We start from the raw sequence: 12,690 nt of genomic DNA, 5'->3' as shown, positions 1-12,690 counted from the left end.
CGAAAACCATGACAGCGGTTCCACCGGAACCCACAATGGTGGTTGTCGTATCTCACGGTGAAGGCGGCGGTGCAGACAACAATCGTCGTGACTCCTCTTCAGTTCCTCTAGTTTCCCTTTTTCGTAAAAGGGAGAAACCCTAAGGGTCTCTCTTCTATGAAAGAGGGTAAAAAAACAAACAAACAAAAGGGCCACTATTTTTGGAAATTTCATAAAGAGGCCCTCTCTATGGATATTATCCAAAACAGAGCTACAATTTCTATTTTATTCAGAACAGTTGTTGGACTTTCTGAAAATTTTAGAAAGCCTCTTGAGTTTTTCTATTTAACTCAAAATTTCTTGATATTGTGTTTTAGTGTTCTAGATTGTTGATTTTACCCAAAACTGTTTTTAACTTTTCTAATTTTGCAAAAAAGTGCTTCTGGTTAGCGAAATACCTCACAGAGCTTTATCCAGACAGGTTTAGACCTGGTTTGAATCAATTCAGTATAGGTATTATCTTATACACCTTGTTGGATCTGGTAAAATTCCTTTTAGACCCAATTATAATTTGTTTTGGTTTTCTACCCTAGTATGAGAGAGAAATTTTTTTAGTATGTATATATATATTTTTTTAAATCTTGAAATATTGTGTTTGCATATGTTTTTTATATATGTATTAATATTAAGTTCATGTTAATATTAGGATCCAGTATTGTTTGTATTGATTCAATTTTTTATATGGATCAAGTTTAATTGTAAGATCTATTAAATATGATGTTTGGATCAAGATTGGATCTAATCAGCATTAGATCAGATGTTTGGATCTAGTAAGGTGATGCAGACCTTAGTTTGATCCAATAAAATATTTTGAATCTGGTTCAACCTATATGGATATGAATATATCAAATTGACTGGGTGTAGATCTAGTTTAAATTGTTTTACTCAAAGCTCATAGATCGACATGAACCCAGTTATGATTATAATTGAGTTCTATTATTGAACAGATCTAGTGTTGGGTCCGGATGCCCGAATATAGGATATGGATCTAGATTTGATCTAGGTTTTATGATGGATTTAGGAAAGTACAATGCCAGGATATGAGACATGGATCCATATTTGATCTAGAGTTTATGGTAGATCTTGATAGTAATAAGGTAGATATTCGACCTAATAATATATTTTGTATGAGTCTTTGTTTGACCCAGATAGATCTAGATAAGTAGAATATAGTGTAATATAGATCTATTTGCATTTGAAACATATGATTATGGATATAGATTTGGATTATAGTCAAATCTTATGATTTTATTTAAGCTTGTATGGCGATCTATTTTAATATGGATCATGTTGGACTTGATAGATAACATCTCATGTCAGTTTTGGATATGGACTTATACAAATATATTTTGTTTGAGTGGATCTGGTAATGGATCTAAACTTATATGTTCACAAGCTTGTGGTTTGATTAAAGCTTTGAAATTAACTTATCATATTTGGTATATCCAAATGGTAATAGGATAAGTCTCATTGGATATGGATCTGATACATATCCAAATTAAATTTGGATATAGGATTTATGCTTCACTTCATGATGACAAATTAACCTAGTCTGTGAATATCCCCATGATGGTGATATATCATAAAGAAAAAATCCAAATAGTGTATGAAAAATCTCATGATGTCATGGCTTAATGCAAATATTGCTTAAATATAATACATTGGAATAGTGGGAGCTGAATTATAATTTTACATATGCATGTAAGGATATTTATTTGTATATAATGATAAATAATCATTATAAATAATTCTCCCTATGGTGTGCTTGTATGAATGCATGAAGGGATATTTTTCATGCCTTAAAAGCTTATGCATGAAATGCAACATAGTGTTAGTCACATTTATGACTATTTGGATCTGGATATACTAATTTAAAATGATTAGGTAATGATCAACATGTGATAGTGCACATAGATAGTGGGAGTATAAACTGTGGTGAAAGTTTTGAAAAGTGAGAGTATTTGATATGTTTGGCAAATCATGGATTTATGAATTAATAAATTTCATAATACTCCATTAGTGTGCAAGCCTATGGTATAGTCATGGAAGAGCCATAAGAATCCCATGACTATGTGAGACCCATATTATGATGTAGTCCCTTTTTTGTAGAACTATGGACTGCACGACTCAATATGCAGTGAATGGTGAATATTTAAAATAAATTGTTACATATTAAAGGTTATGATAAAATTTATGACATGATGAAAAAATAACTTAGTTTGTGAATAACCTCATGATAGAGATATATCATGAAAGAGAAATTCAACTAGCGTAGGTAAAATCTCATTATGTCATATAGTTATGAGTGTGATACATAATACACTAGTTATGATACAATATGGGTGTTCACCCCATATGACCGAGTGAGAGATGTTGGATCTTGGTACGGGTCCAGTGTGGTCATTGGGTCTCACACATGAAACCCATATATTGAATCCAAGTAGTGGATCAGAAATATGGATTTAGGCACTAGATCCAATGATCGAGAGTAGTGGGTTACAAATCTAATGACTCACTTACGTAGTGGGCGATTGAGTTATGAACCACTAAGATAGTAGTGGGCCCCACATCATATCACATTGGATTCCTAGCATGTTTGAGAATCTAATGAGATGATTATGGCTAGATAATGGCCACCCAGAGGAGGATAAGTATCCCAACCCCCTGCCTCTGTAGGTTGACACAGAGCTCGATAATTCTATGGAGGAATCCCCCCCTAAGCAGGCCATCAATCTCAACCCTATTTTCCTTCTCCTCTATCACCTAGAGCTCGTCTTCACTGTGCACACCACGTTCCTAAATCGTTTATGTTCTGTAATGCAATAATGCATTACACCAAAAAACAAGATATTTTCAAAATATTACCTATCTTGAAAATATTGTGCTTCTTTATCTAATATTTACTTGATAAAAACAATTTCTTTGTCATTTATATTTATGTTTATATACTTCTATATATTTATATTTTTAATATACCAATATTTTCTTTAGAAAAAATAGAATTTTTAGAATATAACTAGGATTTTTTTGACCATTATTGTGATAGTAATGACGATTGCCATGATCTTATATATGTTTTCCCCAAGTTGGTTAACACTCCGCTAAATTTGATTATCTCAAGTAAATCTATGAGATTGAATCCCATCTCATCAAACATACGATGGGATCCGTTGCACATTCATGAATGTGGATTGATCATAGCCAAAATTTGTTGCATGTCAGACTTGATAGATGAAAGCTTTGTGTGTACAGTTATATAAATGTTTTGTTATTAAGGAAACAAATTCAATTATAAATAAAGATATAATAAAAAATAATGACAATATAAGAAAAGAAGAAGCAAATATATATATGGCATGTTTATTGAGTTATACCTACATATCATCAACACATTGTGTGCTTATTAATTACTCATGTGTTAATTATGTTGAGACACCTGGTCATTCTTCCTTTCTTCAAAATCCAATACCTTATATATTATAAATATCAATCATTATGATAGAACTACCTTATAAGAAATAGAACTAAATCCATATTGGTAGAAACACTATAATCCATATTGACATAATGAAACTTCTAAAATTTGAAAATCGACAACAAATCTAGGGCTATTTGATGAACATGATAGACCTTGGGAATAGTAAATGTGATTAAACAATAAACATAACCAAGTTGAGGTCGCTTTCATAATCTTTTATTATATTTTTTTTACATATGCTTTGTGTGATTGTGCTAATATTTCTTTTCTGTTTTAGAATAAATGAATGGTTTTTATTAGTTTTTTAATTATTACATATATGAATGATGTTTGTTAGAATTTAGTTTTTATGTTTATTTATTTCTAAATAATATAAATATTTAATTAGGTTTTAAGCTTTTTATATATTTTTTAAATTGGCATTTAGGTGTTTGATTTTGGGTTTTTAAATGAGATGAATATTAATTAGGTATTTTTGTGTTTTTATTTAAATGAATGTTATAAAATAAAAAATTTAGGGGCATTTTTTCCCTTATTATTATGCATTTTTGGCCCCCTAGTTTAAATTATTGGCTCTGCCACTGATCAAAGATTCTTTTGTTGAATATAGTGGGGTTGATGTCTATGAATATGGATCAATCGTGGGTACACATTCACAACAGAAGTTATGAACCTTATATAGCTGCAATTGATCAATTTCTTGAAGTGTCACATGCTCATGTTGATTTAACTGGTAGGATGCGAAGCCCATGTTGGGACTGCAAGAATAAAAAATTTAAAGTTCTACTACTGATCAAACTACACTTGATTAGACGTGGTTCCACCATGAAATATATTCAGTATCATGTAAGTGGGACTCGAACCCATGTAAATACAGTGCATATAGATCATGATAAGAGCGAGGATACGACAAAGATTCATGATCAGGTCAAAGAAATGTTAGACAACGTTATTATGGGGACAACATTGGATCTAACTCCAGATAATGATGGCAAACATAGGCCTCTTCAAGACTTAATAGGTGATGTCCAGAGCGATCTATATCCAGGTTGTACAAAGTTAATAAAATTGGTTTTCATTCTCAAGCTATTACATATAAAAAAAATGAACAATTTAAGTAACAAATCATTCAACATGCTGATTGATTTGTTGAAGGCAGCATTGCTCGAGTGAAAAAGATTATTAAACTCTTAATACGAGGTGAATAAATTTGTGAATCTCACCAGCTTTAATTACATGAAGATAGATGCATGTGTGAATGACAATGGAATTTTTTAAGAGGCGCATGAGAAGAATGAAATGTGTTGAAAGTGCAATGCTTGAAGATGAAAATCACACAAAGGCAAAGGAATGAAAGTTTCTCAAAAGGTGTTATGATATTTTTCTATAAAGATGAGGTTACAGTGCTTGTTTATGACAATGGAAACAGCATCAAATATGAGGTGGCACAAGACCCGATGTGCAAGTGATGAAAACATACTAATTTGTCAATAAGATTTTGCAGTGTGGAAGGAGTTTGTGTGCTATCTTAACTCTATGATATTAATGATGTCATTCATTTGATATATTTGCAATTTGTGATTTGATTTTTTATAATATATATCAAATTTAATGTTGTTTTTGTATGATAGTAAATATTCTTGTATGATTTAATTATGTACAATGTAGTTTGATCTAATATTATTTGCATGAAATTCACAGATGTAGACATATCGTTCATGATGAGGACATGGGAGTTCTTCCTCTCCGTGGATCGATTCACCACCCATTAGCCAAGGTAAACACTAATCATGCATAAATTTTGTATTTTATACATATATTTTTATGCATGATCCATCAAAAAAGGTATTAAAAAGCCATTCTTGTCAACATTTTTTAGAAACTACTTTAAAATCAAAATAAAGCTAAAATCACCAATTTCCAGTCTTCCCTGCATTTTTTAGTGTTTTGAGTAGTTTAAGACTTTTTCAATTATAATTTAATTAGTTTAGCAATTTCAACTAATATTTTACTTTATTTAGAATTGCTTTTTTATGAAACACATTTTTTTAGAAGTGCTTATTTGAAATTCTTGAAAATTTAATAGAGTTTTTAGAAAATCATATTTTTTAGTATAAAAACTAAATTTTTAGCCAGAAGGGGCATCTCTCTCTTGAGAAAACACGCCAGCCTCCTCTCCCTCTTCCTCTTCCTTTTTTTTCTCAATCGGTTCTCTCTTTTACTCTTTCTCTTTCTCCCTCTTGTTCTTCTCGCTTCTAATCCTTTCTGGTGCCGATTCTTCTTATCCCCATCATCGGAGGCACGTGCAGCTCAAAGGAAAGATCATTTCTTCTTCTCAACCCCTCTGTCGGAAATGGATCATGAGATAAATTTCTTCTCCCCCTTATCTTTATTTGATTTTCACATAGTTTAGTTTTGTTTTGTTTGATTGCATGCATAAAATATGCATTGTCATTGCATCTAGCGTAATATGTTAGTTTCAGTTAGTTTAGATTCATTTTAGATAGCACATGCATTATAGTTTATTTTCAATAGTATTGATTTATTTAGAGTAGTTGATTCTATTAGTTGTCTTAGCATGTTATGTTAGAACATAATTTCATTGTCGTTTCATTATTTTTTCTTTTTATTTATTTTGTTGTTTAGTGAAGAAACTGTAGTCCTATTGTTTTTGTTCGGACATTGGTGCATAAAACATCAAAGAGAAATCGGCGTGAAGTTTTAAGTTCACGCCGATTCCAGTATGAGCTCAACGTGACCACCATAGTCATGAAGATCTGTTCAGATCTAAGAACATTGATCTAATTTGAAATATAATATTTCTGTTGATCTGGATCTACTTTGCGTGAACTCGGCCCACACATTTTTCTTTTACTGCATAGATTAGCCTGTCAATGCAGACCTGATCTGCACACAACTTTTTTTTTTATCGTGGGGGTTGTACTCGCCTGAATCAAATCACACAGATCTAGTTCTGATCAAGCAGTTGTGTTCAATAACTCCTATATTCTGCATTTAGGTCGTTTGATCTAGCATTTGTGTTAATTCATTTGATCCAGAATTCTGTTTATTTATACTTTATTATGTTCAACGCTATAACGTGTTCAGCCTTGCATCGTTCAATTAGTTTAAGCATGAATTAGTTAGATCACTTTTTCTTTTAGTTTAAGTAATGTCAGTTAGATATTTAATTCATTGTTCTCTTTAGTATTTCCTTTTATTTAAGTTATTAGTTAACTTAATAATCCAGCATTAGAATAATTACAGTCGAAATTCATGTTTTTTAGGTTCTTTATTGTTTTAAGTTGGTTAGTTAGATACATAGTTTGTTATTTAGTTAGTTTAGTTGTTGCATGTTAGTTTGTTAGAGGTTGTTAGAATCTTGTTTTACTAATTTTTCATAAAACTAACCTTAGTTTTTGGCATAGTTTATTTCGTTTGTTCTCGTTTTATCTTTTTGTTTTGCAAGAAAGCAGTTGTGCATGAGATAAGCCTTCAAAAGTGCCCCTAAAAAACCCTCTAAGGTCCCTTGAAGGTCATTAAAAGGCCCCCTCAAAGAGCCCTCAAAGTATTGATCATATTAAGATATGAGAAACATAAGAAGTGAAGATCAAAGGGAGTAAAGCTCAAGCAACTGAAGACCCTTTTTCCTTTCTTTTAGATTAGGGTCATTTATTTATTTTTAATTTGGGTTTGTAATAAGGTCATTTCTTATTCTTTTTAAGCCCTCTACAAGAGGGTAATTCATTGTAATAGCTAATTACTTTTACTTATTTATTTTTAAAAGGCAGTAAAGCTTGTCATTCTGTGGAATACAAAGTTTCTTCTTCTGTTTCTTGAATTCGACCCGGATCTCACCCTAGTGTGAACTAGTTTTTATTATTTGGTGTCTGGTTTTCACAAAATATTTTATAAAAAATATATTTCAAAAACTTATACCAAACACTTATACACTTCTCATATAAGCAAAGAGTTTAAAAAATTTGGATCTAGGATGGGGGGTTATGTATGTGCACATGCTTTTTGCTTATATGACAAGTGTTTATGTTTTGCGAATAAATTTGTGAATCTCATCGACTTTAATTACGTGAAGTAAAATACATACATGAATGACTGTGCATTTTTTTGAGAGGCACATGAGAAGAACGAAACGTGCTGAAGTGCAATGCTTCAAGATAAAAATCACACAAAGGCAAAGGAATGAAAGTTTCTCAAAAGGTGTTATGATATTTTTTTGTAAAGCTGAAGTTGCAGTGCTTGTTTATGACAATGAAAACAACATCAAATATGAGGTGACATAAAACCCGATGGTGATAAAAACATACTAATTTATCCATCAGATTCTGTAGTGTGGAAGGAGTTTGTGTGCTATCTTAACTCTGTGATTTTAATGATGCCATTCATTTGATATATTTGCAATTTGTGAATTAATTCTTCATAATATATATCAAATTTAATATTGTTTTTGTATGATAGTGAATATTCTTGTATGATTTAATTTTATACAGTATAGTTCGATCTAATATTATTTGCATAAAATTCATAGGTGTCGACATATGATTCACAGTGACGATGTGAGAATTCTTTCTTTTCGTGGATCGGTTCACCACCCGTCAGCCAAGGTGAACACCTATACACTTCTCATATAAGCAAAGAGTTTAAAATTTTTTGATCTAGGATGGGGGTTATGTTTGTGCATAGGCTTTTTGCTTATATGAGAAGTGTATATGTTTTGATTTCTAAACACTTTGGTATAATTGCTATAATTAAATTTTGATTTATTTTAATATTAGAAGTGTATATGTTTGTTGTAGGCTTGGAGAGGATGTAGAAAGTATAAGGGTTTTATATTTGAAGTGTGTTTGTTGCAGGCTTTAAGATGATGTAGTGAGTTTGTATTTAAAGTGTATTTGTTGCAGTATTAGAGAGGATATAAGGAGGGTATATTTTTGAAGCATATGTTTGTTTTTTTAAGTGTATTTAAATATTTTATTGAATGTATGTTTGAAGTGTATGTCAATAGTTTGAAGTGTATTGAATGTTTGATGATGTATGTTTAAAGTGTAATGTTTGAAGTTTTTGTTGAATGTATGTTTCAGTTGCAAGTGTTTTAATATAAAAAAAAATAAAATTAATTTTTAGTTTTTAATTTACAGGTTTATAGCATATAACTATGATATTCCTGTCTCGCCATTATAGGCGAGATCCATGTCTCACTGTTATACCCAACCTATAACGACAAGTTAATTATCTTTGTTATAGCCTACAACGGTGAGTTAATGTTCGTTGTTATGGGCTATAACAACGAGACATGAATGTTATAACCTATAGGTAGCCTATAACGATAAGCCAAAGATTTTGCTGTTGTAGGGTATCTCACCGTTAAAACAACCTCACCATTATAGCCTACCTCATCGCTATTAGTGTTTTCAGTTTCAGTAAAATTCTTCGTTGGTATTGTGATTCACCTTTTAACGACCTATAAATGTCATTGTTATTGGTCACCAAAGGTCATCTTTTTGTGGCAACTTATCAGCAAGAATTCTCATGGTTATATGCCAATAGCCGCAAGAAAAATCGTCAGTATCAACCCTCATCCTTGTAGTGACTCCTTGCTGCTATTTAATGAATCTTATTCTTCTTCAAAAGAAAGTCATTTTTCTTGAATTTATGAATTCATTTATTACTTATTTTTCACTATTCTTGTTTTACGTAAAAAAAAATACAAGACTTCAGAAGTATAATCACACATCATGGCGATGGTAGCTCTCAAATCCAAGAATTGGTAGCAGCCACTTTTCCAAACACATAAAACTCCCTTCGACTGCCAATTCCCAACAGAAACCCAAACACCAATCTCTTACCCTCAATGATGGAAGGAGAAAGCAACCAAAGAAAGGAGATGGGTTTCGAGTCATTGTGCTCGAATAGCTTGCTCGATATGAATCGTTTGGATAATTACCAATTTTTATTTAAGAGCTAACCCATTTATTTCCCATGAATGCTCTTATTCAAGTGGCCCCTTGTGCAATGAATGAAAAAGGCTTGATATAAGTTTGACCCTTTTTAATGCATGGATCTTGAGCTGCAGTTAGTTATGGGATGGATGTTCAAAATCTTAAAGCTTGCCACGTGACATCATTTGTGGATTTCGGGCTGCTTGGTATGATATCACAAGGAGTAGAATTAAGACCACACAAGATGCAATCTACAAATTAAGCCTCAATTTTTGGTGTTGCCACTTGAGTCACTAAAATATGTTTACCAAAGTGTGAACTCCCAGAATTTTCAATGCTTTTTTAGTGAATTAGACCCTGCAGATCCATTCGGTACGTTTCATGTTGAATAGTGTATTTTAGATGCTCTAATGTTTGCAAGAATTCCATGCAAATAATTCTCAAGTCTTAAAAGAATATGCATTGTAATCGGCTGATCAGAGAGCCGGCCTCCATTTCCTGTCTGTTATGGGATCAGATTGGGGCTGTCTACAGGTCGGCTATTCGACCCATTATGGTGTACCCAAACCCACCAAATAACAAAGTGTAGGGTTCGGGTTTGGTTAGATCAGGAAAATGAAATTTTAAGCCTAGCATAAATTTTATGTTTTTTTACTTAAAATACATATAAAACACTCAGGTCCGGTACCCAACAAAAACCATACCCACATATTGTTTAGGTCAACCTTGGGATCAATGCTTTTTATGTTTATGCTTGAAAATTTCGGATTCAATTCAGATCAAGTGACAGATACAAACCCGACCCGTTGACAACCCTAGATCAGAGCTTAAGCAAGCATCAAGTGACAGATACAAACCCGAACCGTACCACCGACGATAAGGATGACAAAAAAGGAATCGAGACAGGGGTACGTACCACCGACAGTATTTCCCCCGATGCCATTCACCCTGATCTAGAGCTTGATGGCTCCGAATTTTTTTGTGGGGCCCATCTGCAAAAATGAGCAATCAAGAGACGGTTGTTATTAAGGCAACCCTGCAGGCATGGTGGTTGGATTGTCGTTCATCATCTTGGATGAACGGCATCCGGGTGACCCCTGATTGGAGGTTTGAATTTGATCCAGAACCATGGTTACCTGGGTTGGACATGAGCGCGACCCGTTTCCGGTACACTTTGATAAAACCCTTATCATCTCGATATACGAGTCAAGTCAAAACAAGTGTGCTCAGACTCACAGACATGATTGTATTGAATATATTTTATTGCCCCAACCAACCACTGGGGTTTTAGATATTCTCCGATGAATGGACGCAGATCGATCCCTTACTCAAAACCAACGGCCACGATTTGATGGACCCCATGACTTCTATAAATATGCAGGGCTAGTGCGTGAAGCAAATGTCTCTCACCCCAAAGCTTCCATTTCATTATGGCTCCTTCTTTCGCCCTTCTCTCATCCTTCTTCCTCCTATTCCTCTTCTTCCATAGATGCTCGTACTGCTCTGCAGCAGTGGTAATCCGTCCTAAAGCTCTCGTGCTTCCAGTCATCAAAGACGCCGCAACCAAACAGTATGTGGTCACACTGCAGCACAAAACCCCACTCCGGTCCGATAAGTTCGTCGTGGACCTCGGCACCGCCTTCCTCTGGGTCGACTGCGAGCGCGACTATCAGTCCACCACATTCCGCCCGATCCGATGCGGTGCGCCCGCCTGCGCCGCAGCGGGCGCGCTTGGGTGTACCACCGCCTGCTATTCCCCTCCCCGACCCGGCTGTAACAACAACACCTGCAGCGGCTCGCCGGGGAACACCATCGTCCACCTCTCCACGAGCGGAGATCTCTCCGACGACGTGCTCGTGCTCCGGTCCACTGACGGCAGGAAAACCGGGCCTCCAGCAACGGTGCCTCATTTTATCTTCGTGTGCGGTGCGAGTCTCCTTCTGCCGGGCCTGGCTGCCGGAAGCCGAGGCATGCTGGGGTTAGGCCGGACGGCAGTCGGTGCACCCCACCAACTCGCGACCGCGTTCGGCTTCAAGAATAAATTTGCGCTGTGCTTGTCGCCGTCGACCTCGTCCCCCGGCGTCATCTTCTTCGGCGACGGGCCTTACGTGATGAATCAGAACGTCGACGCCTCGCAGTCGTTGGCCTACACCAAGCTCCTCTTCAACCCTGTCAGCACGGCCGGCTCCTACTTCTCCGGCGAGCGATCCGTCGAGTACTTCGTGAAGGTGACCTCCATTGCCGTGAACGGGAAAGCCGTTCCGGTGAACGCCACGCTGTTCGACATACATAAAGCCAATGGCGGGACGAAGATCAGCACGGTGGTGCCCTACACGAGGCTGGAGAGCTCCATATATAAAGCCGTCGAGGCGGCGTTTGTGAGGGAAGCGGCGGCTCTCAACATCAAGAGGGTGGCTGCGGTTAAGCCCTTCGGCGCGTGCTTCAGCACCCAGAATCTGGCCTACACTCGAGTCGGGTGGGCGGTGCCGGAGATCGAGCTGTTCTTCGAGGGAGCGAGACTCGGGTGGAAAATCGTCGGGGCCAACTCCATGGTGAGCGTGAGCAACGGGGTCATGTGCCTGGGGTTGCTGGACGGAGGGGTGAACCCCAGAACGTCGGTCGTCATAGGAGGCTACCAACTGGAGAACATTCTCTTGCAGTTGGATCTGGAGAGCTCCAAGATGGGCTTCAGCTCGACCCTTCTGTACAAGCAGACAAGCTGTTCCAGCTTCAATCTTTCTTAAGCCAACCCCGTTGTCTTTCTTCAACTTGTGTGTCTCTCTCTCTCCCTCTGTCATGTAATGTTTGTTTTTTGCCTCTTTAGGGTTTATGTGTGGTTTAAATCGATCTTGGCTATAACTTAGCCAAGCTATGTATCTCCTGTTTTCCTATCGTTGTCCTGCTATTGTGAACTTATAGGATTACCTTATTATCCACTCGACTTTCTGTCCAACATCATCTATAGCGCACAGAAAGGAGATCAAGTGGGCGCAAGTTTCTGTCATCGAACAAATAAATAAAAGCCAAAGGTGATCCAGCGTGCTAGGATTTACATTTCACATGCATCTTGTGGGCCATGTTCCAAACAATTTTAAATTAGTTTAGTGAAATAATATATACCCATTATATATTCGAATTTGATCTCACCTATACGATGGGATTTGGGTAACCATTTAGTAGGATTGAGCTGGATACTGCCAATCCATGGTCGGAATT

General features: G+C 35.8%; 1 pseudogene; it reads left to right on the top strand.

The window, feature by feature from the left end:
• The first annotated feature begins 11,444 nt into the window (after positions 1-11,444).
• LOC149833792 (putative aspartic proteinase GIP2 pseudogene) lies at positions 11,445-12,218 on the top strand (annotated as a pseudogene).
• Positions 12,219-12,690: the final 472 nt, after the last annotated feature.

Source organism: Nuphar pumila, chromosome 6 (genome assembly GCF_984573655.1).
Source record: "Nuphar pumila chromosome 6, dmNupPumi1.hap1.1, whole genome shotgun sequence".
Taxonomy (NCBI): Eukaryota; Viridiplantae; Streptophyta; class Magnoliopsida; order Nymphaeales; family Nymphaeaceae; genus Nuphar; species Nuphar pumila.
The sequence above is the reverse complement of the archived record's forward strand: the minus strand, read 5'-3'. Positions and strand labels throughout refer to the sequence as shown.